The 14,270-nt window shown below is 46.5% G+C and overlaps 1 long non-coding RNA gene and 4 other non-coding genes across 8 annotated transcripts; 2 read left to right on the top strand and 3 right to left on the bottom strand.

Moving 5' to 3' along the window:
* Positions 1–1,962: 1,962 nt before the first annotated feature.
* Positions 1,963–2,045, bottom strand: TRNAL-UAA. The gene has a single exon. It is a non-coding gene; the product is annotated as a tRNA-Leu (tRNA).
* Positions 2,046–3,575: 1,530 nt separating this feature from the next.
* On the bottom strand, positions 3,576–12,139 carry LOC116587678. Of its 4 annotated transcripts, none has more exons than XR_004284554.1 (3): positions 11,237–12,139; positions 10,050–10,692; positions 3,576–6,039 (listed from the first exon to the last, which is right to left on the bottom strand). It is a non-coding gene; the product is annotated as an uncharacterized LOC116587678 (long non-coding RNA). The 4 variants fall into 4 exon arrangements; XR_004284555.1 differs by having other exon boundaries at positions 10,050–10,320; positions 10,572–12,139; XR_004284556.1 differs by having other exon boundaries at positions 3,576–5,797; positions 5,886–6,039; positions 10,050–12,139.
* On the top strand, positions 6,109–6,182 carry TRNAT-AGU. Its single transcript has one exon. It is a non-coding gene; the product is annotated as a tRNA-Thr (tRNA).
* Positions 7,514–7,586, bottom strand: TRNAV-CAC. Its single transcript has one exon. It is a non-coding gene; the product is annotated as a tRNA-Val (tRNA).
* Positions 12,140–12,235: 96 nt separating the features above from the next.
* On the top strand, positions 12,236–12,307 carry TRNAM-CAU. Its single transcript has one exon. It is a non-coding gene; the product is annotated as a tRNA-Met (tRNA).
* The last annotated feature ends 1,963 nt before the right edge of the window (positions 12,308–14,270 follow it).

The following is a 14,270-nucleotide window of genomic DNA, read 5'->3' on the forward strand; positions in this document are numbered from 1 at the left end:
TTCTGCACAACAAAGGAAACCATTGACAAAACTAAAAGGTAACCTATGGTATGGGAGAAGATATTTACAAATGACATATTAGATAAAGGGCTACTATCCAAAATCTGTAAAGAACTTACCAAACCCAACATCCAAAAAACAAACTGTCCAGTTAAGAAATGGGCAGAAGACATGAACAGATATTTCTCCAAAGGAGATATCCAAGTAGCTAACAGACATGAAAAAAAAAAAAATGCTCAGTATCAGTCCTCACCAGGGACATAAAAATCAAAACCACAATGAGATTACCACATCACATACAGTCAGAATGGCCAAAATTAACAACTCAGGAAACAGATGTTGGCAAGGATGTGGAGAAAGGGGAACCCTTTTATGCTGCTGGTGGGAATGCAAGCTGGTGCAGCTGCTCTGGAAAACATTGGGAGATTGCTCAAAAAGTTAAAAACTATCCTATCACCCAGCAATTGCACAACTAGGTATTTATCCAAAGGATACAAAGGGGCACAGGTACCCCAGTGTTTATAGTAACAATTTCCACAACAGCCAAACTATGGACAGATCCCAGATGTCCGTTGACAGATGAATGGATAGAGAAGCTGTGTGTCCATATAGGCTATGGAATACTACTCAGCCATCACAAAGAATAAAATCTTGCCATTTGCAAAATGCAACTAGAGGGTATAATGCTAAGTGAATAAGTTAGAGAAAGGCAAATACCATATGATTTCACTCATATGTGGAATTTAAGAAACAAAATAGATGAACATAAGGGAAGGGAGGGAAAAATAAGAATCAAGAGGGAGGCAAACCATAAGAAATGCTGAACTCTAGGGGAAAAAAACGGTTGCTGGAGGGGAAGAGGGTGGGGGAATGCGATAACGGAGTGATGGGCATTAAGGAGGACACATGATGTAACAATAAGGAGCACTGGGTGTTATATACAATTGATGAATCACTGAACTCAATCTCTGAGACGAATACAGTATATGTTAATTAAATTGAATTTAAATGAAAAAAAAAGTGTTGGGATCACTGGCAGTTCTCTGGAAATAAGGTGGAGTTGGATCTGTATCTCACATATTAAAACACAGGAAAAATTTGGATAAATCAAAGACCTAAATACAAAAAAGAAATCCTGTACATTCTAGAAGAAAGCATGGCATTCCTCTGTCACTCTTTTTGACCTCCTAGCAGGGGAAAGGCACATCTAAGTCAGACATTGAACCAGAATGCCCCTCACTTGGGCCACAGACCCAAATCACTGCAAAGTTCTAGGGCAAATAACAAACTGGATCATTGGGGACATACCAGAACACATTGGCTTAATTGATTCATATTTAAAGAGCCCCTCTAAATCCTTAAGAGAAAGACGTAACAAACCGATAGAAAAACGAGCACACAGAAAGGGAAATGCAGGTGGCTCGTGAACTTAAAAAATGCTCAACAACACTAACCCGAGAAAGGCAAAATCAAGTGCACTGAGGGGCCGATTTCAGATTTCAAAGCCCTCCTGTTCTGCTGGGAAGGGTTCGCCTCTGCTCTCTGGGGCGAGCTGGAAGGGCAGCGCCCGCAGAGCTCTGACGACCTTTGGAAACAGAATCCCGCGGCAGGTGGTTCTCGCTTCGCAGGGGCCGCAGGGAAGAGGGTTTCTTCCCTGTGGCCTCAAGGGCAAAGCCCCCGGGCTTCCACCCCCTTGCAACTGCGGGGCCCGGAGTAAAATCTTACTAGGAGGGGCTGTGGACGTGGGAGAGTTCTCCTTAGGTTGGCAGTTCGGCGGGGCCGGGGCGGAAAACAGTTGGCGCAGGTACTACCTGCTAGTCCTCCTTACTGCTTGGAGGCAGAGCAAGATAACATTTTCTAACGTGTTCGCGGGGGGACAGAAAAGCAGACGCGGGATCCGACCCCAGGCTTTGCTGGAGGACGGCACTTCCCTGAAAGGGCTGCAGAGACGGAAACCTGCTCTACCGGGAGTGGGGTTCGAACCCACGCGGGCACACGCCCATTGGATCTTAAGTCCAACGCCTTAACCACTCGGCCATCCCGGTGGCTGGGCTCTTGTCCTCGGCAATTATTTTTTTATTGGAACCAGTGTCTCCGCGCTGCGGCTGGAGGAAATACTTCTGCTTCTGGAGAATCGAACGAGGAAGTCGTGATAGAGAAGACAGCACGCTTTCCCCTGAACTCCGCTCGCGAGATCGCCGCCTGTGTTGTAGAGAAACTGATGTTTTTTGTGTCTTTTGATACGAGAAGAAAAACGCGTGGGGGAGGGGCAGAGAGTGAGGAAGGTGCACCTGCTCCCTCTGTCGCCTGCAGACGTGGCCCGGATTTTGCCAGAAGAAACCAGGGCTCCTGCTCTCGTCCACCCCCCTGCAGACGCCCCCGAGCACTGGAGGCTGTAGGGCTGGGCCCCAGGGGACAGAAAGTGAACACGAGCTCGCCCTCGGGAGACATTTGGAAATCCCTAGTGGACACAGAGGCAGCTGGATTTCGTGAGTTTGATTTTAATGACAAGACACTTCCAGCGACACCCAGTATGTCCACAACGGAGCACAGTAAGCTCAATGCGGGCTGCAAAGACAGTAGGACCCCCGTACCCCCAAACTCTGATATAGAGGGACCCCAAGAATCCAAATTCCATTCAGCACCCTCATCTAACTAACGTCATCTGTCTGCTGACTACCCTCAGTCAAGGGCACGAAAAGTGGTCCTGGGGAATTTAAGGACATGAAAGCAGCTCCCAAATGGGACATATGGGGTCGCTGAAATTATATTCTGGTGCACAGGCTGCAATGTAATAAATTTATATTATAATACAGAACACCTCGTGTGTGACAGGGGCTCTCCAGTCGCTGAGGGAAGGCACCCCGGTATGAGGGGGTTATGTCAGGGGTATAAGACAAGCAGAGGGTCTGAAGATAGCTCTTCCCAGAATGTCAGTTGATGTGGAAGTCCATCCTTCATGCTAAATGTTCAGACCAACTGAGTCCCCATCCAGATCTTTCTCTTTGCCTCATAAATTCCCGGGCAAGGAATGACCTGAGTATGTGCTCGGTGGTCCCGCTCTGGGTTCTGTCTCTGGCCAGATCAACGTTCAACTCCTAGAAAGGAGACATCGCCTGGAAGAGTCCTGGACCTCCCAAGCCCTGAAGGAAACCCAGATCCCTCAGTGCTGGGGTGAGAACTGGGTGGGGGACGGGGCTGGATGTCACTGCAGGCTTCCACACAAGACAGATCAGAGAGAGACTCCATCAGGTATGGACATACACAGAACTTTCCAAAATATCCCAGTCCTGCTGTTCTACACAGGGGCTACACAGCAGAATAAGTGATTCAGTCTAATTCTTAGGTGTGAAAGTAAAAAATAAAGCTACTTGAAGTATATGTGGGAGAATATCATCATGTGCTGTGAGCAGAGAAGAAGTTTTATTTATTATTATTTATTTTTTTATTTGAGGAAAACCTTTAAAAACTTCAAGAGCACAAACAACAAAGAAATATATTCTAGCATTTGCTTCCATTAAAATGAAAAATATGTAAAATAAAGGACATAAAAGAAACATAAATAGATAAATGTGATCATGGGAGAATATATTTAAATTGTCCCCAGATAGATGGGGCGAGATGGAGAGAGAGAAGATATCATAGCAAGAAGCCATGACAAGCAGCGAGATCACAAGGACATGGGCCAAAGATAGGACAAGCAATTTAGGGAAGAGAGATCTAGGAAGACCAACAAATCTTGTGCAAAAATCTCCAAAATCATTTATCACCACAGAAATAATAGGTAAAAAGAGATGATACTCTACCACCATTTGATTGGCAAGAGTAAAAAGCTGAGTAAAACCTGCTATCGTAGGACTGGGAAGGAAAGAACGCCCATAGCCTACTGGAGGGGTTTGGCATTGAGGGATGCCGTCCTGGAGAACTTACACAAGTGAAAAATGTCTCCGTGAAGCACGGAGCCATTCTGCTCCTGCTTCTGGATCTTTCCCCGCCCTCCCCACCCCTCAGATCCCGCCGTGACAGGGCACATGGAAGGAGGTCAGCCACAGCGCTGGGTGCGGCCTTGTGAAATTGGAGGGAACTTTGATTTTCATGATTGGGCAGTGTACATGCATGCACATTTATGCTGTGGTGATAGTTTGCAACCTTGGAGCAACACGGACGGAACTGAAAATCCTAGCGCTGTTGCAGGAGAGCTCTGCATGCCGACGACGCCTCCCTCCACCTGTGACCCCTGGCCGGGGTCGGAGTTGCCCTGTCCCGGACACAGCCAGGATGGCAGACACACATCCGTGAATGACCATTTTCTGACCCTCGCTGTCACCACAGGACCTTGGTCCCTGACAGAAAGGAAAGAGAAGCGATGGGCCTGACAGGTTTTAGCTTGGTGCCTAGTGGCAGTTTTTAGGCTCCGGTCCCCCCTCCTTGTGATTTAAGGCACATTGCGGGGGTTGGGGGTTCTGAACAAATGCAGAACCTTAGGTTTGGACCCATCCTAACCAGGTGGGACACAGGGCTCCCAGGGAAAATGTTACCTGATTCTTAATGGAGCAGCAGATAATTCATCCACACCGTCGCCCGCACTGTCGTGGAACGGACACCTCCACGCCGGCTCTTGTCGCTAAAGAGATTTCCGGCCAGAGTGATGACAGCCGGCTCAGCCTTTCTCGCCGTTTATGGTAAAATGTGAGATTAGAGCTTTAAGCTAAGGGAAGAACAGTTAAATACCAATGAGCCCAAGCTGAAAGGGCTTGAAAGAGAAAGCTGTTTCTTACTCCCCACCGCTGCAGATGAAAACCAACACCGAAATTAAGAGATGCCTTTCAGGCAAATGTTAAGGCCAGAGCCCCGCCAGCAGCCAAAGGTGTGATTGAAAAATCTTTTGTTGGCACGGCCAGGTGAGCTAAGGTGGTCTCTCAGCAGAACAACAAACCTCTAAGGGTCTTCAGGACATGTTCTACGTGTCCCATTCACAAACCCACAAATCTGGGGGTGCGCCCCGCCAGCAGCTGTATCGGAAGCCAAGGTAGACAAGGACTCCTGTTCCCAGGTTTGCAAACGCAGTTGTTGTTTAATATGGAGGTTGGAACACTTTTTCTTGAGGGGGCCGGATGGGAAATATTTTAGGCTTGTCTGTTGACATGACTCACATCTGCTGCTGCATCAGGAAAGCAGCCACAGATAATATGAGAAAGTAAGTGTGGCTGTGTTCCCAGAAAACTTTATAAAAACGGGCAGCTGGCCAGATGTGGCCTGGGGTCATCGTCTGCCGACTCCAGGTCTAAAGGAATCCACTCCAGCAATGTTCATGACATCGCAGGGGTGTCAGGAGCATGGTGGCTGAACGCCGACGGTGCGGACTCGAAAAGCCGGAGGACAGCACGAAATGAGCAAAGTTTAGGACAAAGTCTCAGTAAAAGAAATGCCGTATGAACAGGACGGATGAGTGGGACAGAGCGGCCAGGAGTCCGGAGGACAGTTCCCAGCCAGCACGACTGAGTCGCAGTCAAGTGGCATCCTGTGCTCACTGGCCTCTGGAACTGCTGGAACTCGGTGTGTCCCCTGGTTTTGTTCTCTTTGAACGGGAGTGTGGATGGTGTTTAGCCTCTGCCTCCGATGCCGGTCTGTGAAGACGGGGGACTTGGACCTTCAGTCCACAGATGTTCCACTTACGAAGAATCTGGCTTGAGCTTTCCCACCTGAGGAAATTCACCTGAGCCTTCCCCTAATTTGGATGACGCCATCCTGGATTTCACAAAGGAATCTGACTGAGAGGGAGAGAGTGTATTTTTGCCTGTGGAGGAGACAGCATCATCGGAGGTCAAAAGTTAGGGGGCATAGGGGTCAAATCCAGGGTCTTATTTCTCCCATCGGTCACCCACAGAGTTGGAAGGGCAGGCTCCTGGCTGGTCCTAAGGGTTTCAGTGCCAAGCAATTTGGGCTTCCCAGTGCAGTTCTTGTTCCACAGAGGGAGTGTTCTTCTTTGGTTCTGACTGGAGTCTAGGTTCACTTTCTTGCTAAATCCTAAAGAAATTGCTGAAATAAGAACACAGATTAAAATGTGAAATTTTAAAACAATAAGTGAGATAGAAGGGCAGACTGTGAGGCTCTGTGGCTTAGTTGGTTAAAGCGCCTGTCTAGTAAACAGGAGATCCTGGGTTCAAATCCCAGCAGGGCCTTTCCCTTTGTGGTTTTATGCAAACTTGGGGTTATAGCTTATTGAAGCCAAAGATGGCCAGTCTACCTGTCTGAGGCACTTTGTAAAGGAGCTGGAGAATTAATCCCATGAATTAGCAAAGTCTATGCTATGAACTAGACGAGCTATAGTTTCTTAATTTTAAACTTTTGTAGCTACGCTCCACATTTCCTAAGAAACGTGCAGTCTCCCTTCACGTTTTGTTTTGAATATAATTCGAAGAGAAGGCAAAAAAGAGATAAAATGTGCATATTGTATAAATTGAGTGCTGTGATAACAATCTCTCCTTCTCCCATGATTCTGCATTCTCTAAGACGTCCTTGAATATTTTGAAAAATAGAGCCACGTGTTGGAATCTTGAAGGAGTAAGAACGGTTAGTGCTGAAATATACAGAAAGGAAACTCATGGGAAAGCCAGAAAGTTGTAACAAGAGATGGGAGTCAAGTGAGTCCTGAAGGACTCAGATGAAAAGAAACGGCTGGAAAAAATCGTCAAACCCTAGAATAAAGTGTTAATGCTTTAGTGGATCTTTATCTTTTGATATTCTAGGGTTTGTCTTCAAGTGTTACCATAGTCTACAAACGCACCCTCTCACCCTCAGTGGCCTGCACATTTCTTGTCAAACAGAGGGTGGCCTTCTTCTCAGCTTCCCCCTCCTCCCTGTAAGGAACACTGAACTTGGATGATTGTTCCCTTTGTGATCTTCTTGGAGAAGAACTTGTTACACTACTTGTGGTCCCAGTGCAAAATGAGAACGCAGGACTTTTTGTTCATAAGTTCTGAGATTTCCAACCAGCCACCACAGAGCATTGAATCAAGGGTCTGGCCTGGGACAAATGCCCAGGTTGGGAACCAGGAAGCCAGTCGTCTCTGGGAGTGCAATATTTTTTTGCCCAAAGGCTGGATTTTAAAGGACACCTGAAAGTGGAATGGAATCCCAGGCGATGGTCCATGATACTGAGTACTTGCAGAGAGCTTGAAGAAGGTACTGATGCGGGAATGTTACACTCTACAAACAAAACCTGTGAAAATAAACTTGGTTGAAGATTTTTCTTTCCAACACTATATTTCTCGCTCATGTTCTTTCCTCAAATAACTCCTTCTAAGTCCCAGTAAATGTCACCTGGCCTTGGCTCTAGGGCACACACCTTGTCCCTGCTCCTGGGACTCTGTAACTTGGGTTCGATTCCACACAGCAAGTCACTGTTGTTTCATGGGTAGGTTTGACTGGGATGCTGGCGTGAAAGGTGTCCAGGAAACGCGCGATCTAATTGTGAAAGGGAAGGAAAAGCTAACCCGCCGCCGGGGGTGTGTGTTTCCGCCCGGTTTCGAACCGGGGACCTTTCGCGTGTGAGGCGAACGTGATGACCACTACACTACGGAAACCCCTCCCCGCGCCCCTGCGCTCTGGACGCGCACTCCTTCGCAGGCACCGGCGCTGGTTCCTACAACCGCGGGGGGCTGTTACCGACTCCACCGCAGCTGCGGCAGCAAACGGGCCCAAAGGAGCAGCGCGCCCCGGCTAGGAGCTCTCCAGCTCCCAGGTGTGTTAAGGGCTGAAGCTCTGCGCGCCTTCTGCTCAAACCGCGGCCGGCACCAGAATGCTCGGAGACACCCCGGCGCTCACCAAGCTTGCATGTGACTCCTGTATCCCTCGGAGTTCCTTCCCAGCCGCTCGCTCAGCGTGGAAATGCCGACCGCGCTCTGCAGGCTTTGCCTTCAGACTCTGGAGTGGCCTCCGCTCTCCAGTCCTCCTGGGGCACTAGTTAAGGCCCCCTCTCTCCGCCAGACTCCCAGGCATGGCTCTCATCTCTTCCCTGCCTAGCCGGAAATTCAAAACTGCAATTCTTTTCCCCAAATCCCACAAACAGAAACCACTTTCTTTTCTAACAGAGGTATTTATTTATGTTTTAATTGAGTTTTGTTTTGAAGAGCTGCTTCCGATTCACAGCAAAACGGAGCACAAAGTACAGACATTTGCTGGGAGTCCTTATCATGAAAGGCAGTTGGATTTTGTTGACTGCTTTTTCTACATCTTTTGGTCTGGTCATGTACTTTTTCTCGCTTAGCCTGTTGGTTTGATTGTCGGTGTTGAACCAGCCTTGCACACCTGGAATCAATTCCACTGGGCCATGGGATACTCTTTTTATACGCTGCTGGATGAGATTTGCTCTTATGTTGCTGAGGATTTTTATATCTGTGTTCGTAAGAGACGATGGTCTGTACTCATCTTTTCCTGTAATGTCTGTTTGATATTGGCATTAGGGTAACGCTGGCCCCATAGAGTAAGTTTTGAAGCATTCCCTCTGCTTCTGCCTTTTGAAAGAGATCATAGAGAATTGGTATAATTTCTTCCTTAAATGTTTGGCAGAATTCACCGTGAACTTTTCTGCACCTGAAATTTCTGTTTTGGAATGTTATTAGTTTTTGATTCTATTATTTAAATACATATAGGCCTGTTCAGATTATTGCTTCTTGTGTGAGTTTCAGCAAATTTTGTCTTCACAATGTCAGCTGGTCCATTTCATCTAGGTTATCCATAATGTGGGCATAAAGGTTGTTCATAACAGTCATTTATTATCCTTTTAATATGCATGGGATCTGTAGTGCTGTCCCCTCTTCCAATTCTGATATCACTAATTTGTGTCCTCTCCTCTTCACTTTTTAGGGATAATTTCACAGGGTGCAGACGTCTGGATTGGTGGGTTTTTCTCTCAACACTAAACACTTCATTTCCCTTGTTTGCCTGGTTTCTGAAAAGTTTCACCTTTGATCCTCTGTAGGTAATTGTTTTCCCTCTAGCAGCTCTCAGCAATTCTTTTTTCTTTTTTTTTTCTTTTTTCTTTATCTTCCTTATTCTGTAGTTTGAAAATGATGCATCTGCGTATAATTTTTTGGCATTTTTCCTGGTTGGTGCTCTGTGGGCTTCCTGGGTCTGTAATTTGGTGTCTGACATTCATCTGGGAAATTTCTTCAGTCATTGTTGTTTCAAATATTTTTTTCTGTTCTTTTCTGTTTAAATATCGTTTCTGTTCCATTATGCCTATGTAATGTCTTTTATATATCACTGTTCTTGGATATTCTGTTCTCTTTTCTTTGGTCTTTCCCACTTTGCTTCTCAGTTTCAGGCGTTTCTATTGAGATGTTCTCACGCTCAGAGGTTCTTTGCTCGGCCATGTCCGATCTGCCAATAAGCCCATCTGAGATGCTTCTCATTTCTGTAACAGTGCTTTTGACCTCCAGCATTCTTTTTGACCCTTTCGTAGCATTTCCCTCTCTCTGCTTCTATTGCCCTGCTGTTCTTGCCTGTTGTCTACTTTATCCATGAGCTCCTAACATAGTTATCATAGTTGTTTTAAATTCAGGGTCTCATAATTGCAACATCTCTGCTTTATCTGAGTATGGTCTGATGCTTACCCTGTCTCTCCAGACTGCGTTTTCACTTTCTCTGGCTCATGTTTGATTTCTATCCTGTGTGAAGGACCCTCTTGATTGTCCTGTGGGACACCCCCCCAGGGGTCCTCAGACCCAGCCTACCTGCATCGTTACTGGGAGGTACAAAGTCTGCTTCTGGTGAAGGGGTCTTCTAATGTGCTGCTCTTATAGGCACAGTCTAGTTACTTGGCTGGTCTTGAGCACCAACAGCCCCCACCCCCATGCCCTTCCTCCTGAAAACTTACTGAATCCAGAAACCATAAATTAAATATTTATTACTAAACAACATAGATGGGCAGATACGTAGTGCTCAGAAACCACTAAGGGTCTCATTGTAACTCATCCATTTAATTAATGCACTCCATAGTCATGCCAAGGGTCATTAATTTAGAGGTAAGAATGATTGAGACTCACCCAAGCAATGCACATATCTTCGATAAAACTGAACTGGACCACTTCTTGTTTCTCATCCTGCACATCAACTGTTTAGAAGTTGTCGCTCCTGTCCTCGGAATGACAAAAAAGCTAAACAAACTGAAAATTAACAACTTTTCTTAGCTCCGTCAAAGAACTGCGGTCAACAGGGTCAACCGCATTGGGAGGCATCCCAGCTCACTGTTGTGGAAACCACCCCTGGAACCAGTATGAGGGAGGAACAGGTCAACCAGGAGTTGCTGGAGGTTTCCTGTGGACAAGCATGAAGTCAAAAACCAGAAGCAGCCACTCCTACGGAAGCCCCCACACTTGTGTGACTTTTACCCTTGGGAGTCCTACTTGGTTCTCCCAGTGAAGACTGGAGAACAAAATCCCTTCCCACACTCTCCCCCCACCCCTTCCGGGAGGGCAATAATGACCATTTAAATATACCCTCAAAGCCGTCATTCTCCCTAACAAGGCCTGTGCGTGGGGAAGACTGTCCGCCAGAGCCCAACAGACCTGAGGGGTAGGTACTCCCAGCCCCTTCTGTGCCCACCCATGGGGGGAAGTGGGAGGCCTGTTGACCTCAGCTCCTTTCACCAGCACTCGTGTTTGGCTTTCAGAAAAGTGACAAGTCATGCTGAAAGACAAAAACACAAGTTTTAGAGACAGAGAACGCCTGAGAGTGAGATTCTTAGGGGAAATTTTTGGAGTCATCAGAACAGGAAATGATTAATGTACCAAGAGCTTTCAGGGAAGGGAACATTTTTCTTTCCCCTCTTAGGGCCCCTGGCTGGGTGTGGAAATGAGACTCAGAGACAGATGAACGGGAGGAAGACACACACATTTATGTACGTTTTACAGGGCGTGGACCTTCCTGAGGAAGGCAGACTCAAAGATGAGGCTAAAGTCGAGGGCTTTTATGGTGGTTTGATGAAGGAGGTGGGAAGGCCTTGCCTGGAGGGGAGCCGGGATAAGAATGCTGGCGGCCTTCTCCTCAGAAACCATCCAAGCACCAAGAGTGGAGTCAAATATTGAAAGCATTGAGAGAAACAGCTACCTATGTGGAATCTGTTACAATGACACTATCCTTCCAAGTGCAGGAGAAAAAGACTTTCTCAGAAGAACAAGAGTAGAAGGAGTACATTGTCATAGACAGGCCTTGAAAGATTGAATAGAAGTACCTCGCAGAGGATGCAGACGACGAAATCCTGCAGGAATGATGGAAGAACACCGCAAAAGGAATCCAGGAAGGAGATTGTGTCTAGGTACCTGCTGGGCAGCCTCCTTGGTCTCCCAAGGCCTCCAGCTCCCGGAGAGAGGGGCAAGGGCCTTGTGGGCCTCAGGGAGCAGGGGCTGGGTTACAAGATAAGCTGCTGAGGCTCATCCCTAGATGGCAAATGCCAGGCCCCCATATCTTGTGGTCCTGGGTCACCTGGATCTGTGTTGCTGGGGATCCCTCTTGTGCACGGGAATCCCTCAGCTTTCTCCTGTTCCCGCACACGTTCCTCTCTTGTCCTTAGGGGACGGTGGTACCGGATTTCCTTCCAGCCCACATGGGGGAGGGGCTCCTTTCCCGCGGGTCTCTCCCAGGCACCCAGGAGGTATACGTGTTAATAAACTTGTGTTTTTCTTTTGCTGCTCTCTTGTGACAGAGTTCCCAGCCAAGGGCTTCCAAGGGTAGAGAGAAAATGATTTTCCCTCCCCTTCCTCAGTAACGGACACCCTGAGTGCCCTGGGCCTCTGCCCCCAGGTTCTCGGTGAAGGCGGAGAGACCCTTGCAAAGGCAGGTGCAGGAGCTGGTGACGGAGCAGAGGAAGGCGCGCGGGGTCAGCGGGTGCCGGGGGCTGGAGGGCACTGGCCGTGGGCACCGGCCGTAGGTACGGCCTTGGCTTCAAGCCCAAGGCAGAGGCAGAAACCGCAGGAGCCGCGCGGTCCGCTGCCCAGACGCCTCTATCCCAGCCGCTCCGGGGGTCGGGAAGCCGGGCTTCTTCGCGCCTTCTAGCCCGCAGGGGTGCGGGGACCGGGCGCAGAGCGGCTCCCCGAGGTTCCCGCCGACTTCCAGGAGGAGGCGGTCCTGCGGAGGCCAAGGCCAGAAAGGGAAGTGAAAGACGTGTGAATCAAACTGGCAAGGGTCTGATCCTTCCTATGATAAATAATAAGAGTAAACCCATTCTCAGTGGAGCAGAGTGGCGCAGCGGAAGCGTGCTGGGCCCATAACCCAGAGGTCGATGGATCGAAACCATCCTCTGCTAAGTGTTTTTGATTTCCCTGCGTCTGGACGGGGAGATGGCCTCAGAAAGGAAGTGCAAGCCATTTAATAAAATCCAACACTGACACTGTATCTGATTTCTAGGAACGTGTGATATTTTCCACCTCTCTCCCCAAATGATTGCATAATTCCCTTTTTGCTCATTTCAAAGTGGAGGCAAATCTTATCCCTGGAAGAGAGAAAGGGAAGGTGACAAACTCACATGTTTGTTCCAACAGGTTAATCCACCTTCCAGTGAACAGACTCTACCTCGAGGCGGTATAGGACTTCCCTTGCACATTTTCTCACACTTAAAGGAAAAACATTACTTTTGTCTGAGATCATTGCTTACTGTAAAGCTATAATGCCTTTTTTTTTTTTTTTTAACTTGGGTGGGAGTTTTCTGCTTCTTTCACTCTTTTGTCTCTTTCTATGCATGGTTTTATTACATTCATTTCAAGTTGATGGTAATGGGCTGAAAATTCTTCTCTAAAGCAATTTATGTACACTAACTGGGAAGATGTCTTTTATAGCCTCTCCTTGTCCATATCCACAGAAACTGGATTCTTGGGAATGTTATGAGAAAGACAAGAAGTTAAAAGTGAAATGGAAGAAAAATTGGAATACGTTAAAATGAAACATTTTGTGCATCAAATTCCATGGATGAAGAAGGAAGAAAAATAGTTTTTCTGATATATTTGCAGAAGAAATTGGGAGAAAATGACTACTCAAAATACTTTTAATGAGTGCCTAGAGTGTGGCAGGAAAATAAAAACGCTTCTAAACAATGGGAATTCACAGAGCAAGATATCAAAAGCAAAAATATTGACAAAAAGGTGTATGCGGTAGACCTGTCTTGTTCCCTCGAGTTTAGTGATGAAGATGTTCCTGTTTGGCAAGACCAACCATCTTCAATTTATTTTGCTTGTTTACCCTCTAAAAGCATTTTAACTAACTTTAAGTGTCCAGGCATAGGAGATTGGTTGAATAAACAGCGGCATACAGACTCAAAGGAAAAGCCCCATGCGGCTACAAAAAAATAAACAGACTGATTTCCAAGTGATATTGTTAAGTGGGGGGTGGAGTGGGGGAACCAGAGCAGGTGAACATTACACTATGCTACCATTCTTTAAGAAAGAAGGGGAGTTAGGATAACCTACACATACAGTATCATTCATAGATAACCAGTGAAGCTGGTTATTTTATGAGCTGAGCCTTTTTTTTTTTTTTTAAGGAAGCTGGTTATTTTATTTTATTTTATTTTATTTTTTGGGATGGAAGCTGGTTATTTTAGAGGGTAGTAATAGTTGTGGGGGGGAACTGAGTATAAAGGAATATGGGAAGAACATTTCTCTGACTATACTTTTTGACAAACTTTTACCTTTTGAAAGCAGGTGAAAAATCTGCCTGAAAATTCGAAATGAGTCAGTCTGCTGGAGACAATGGAAGGGGCTCCTCTGGCCCATCACTTGATTGTTTTAACTAACAGTGCCTTTAAGCAATTTTAATTCCTTGGAGTCTTTATGAATTGCCACAGTATTTTTGTGTTCTCACACATTGCTTTCCAGTGGTCTTCTAAAAGGTTTCCTCATAAATTTAAATTACTCCAACGAATGTAACTGCTAGCATATGGTAAAATTTGGACATGGAGAAAGAGTCCTGTTAGCGATTGGATTTTGTCCATTGGAAACTAAAAGCTCTAACGATTTGATATGCATTAGCATTCTCTAAAAATATATTTGGTGAAAAAAGTAGGACAGAGAAAGGCAAATACCATATGAGTTCATTTGAATGTGGAATCTAGCAGAAAAACAAACAAAAGAGCTCATAGATACAGAGAACCAGTTGGTGGCTGTGGAGGCAGAAGATGGCAAAAGGCAAGAACCAGGGTTCAAAGGTACAAAGTTTCTGTTACAAGAGAAATAAGTCCTGGGGAGGTAATGTACATCATGGTGACTGTCCTAAAT

The sequence above is a fragment of the Mustela erminea genome, chromosome 4 (assembly GCF_009829155.1).
Source record: "Mustela erminea isolate mMusErm1 chromosome 4, mMusErm1.Pri, whole genome shotgun sequence".
NCBI lineage: Eukaryota > Metazoa > Chordata > Mammalia > Carnivora > Mustelidae > Mustela > Mustela erminea.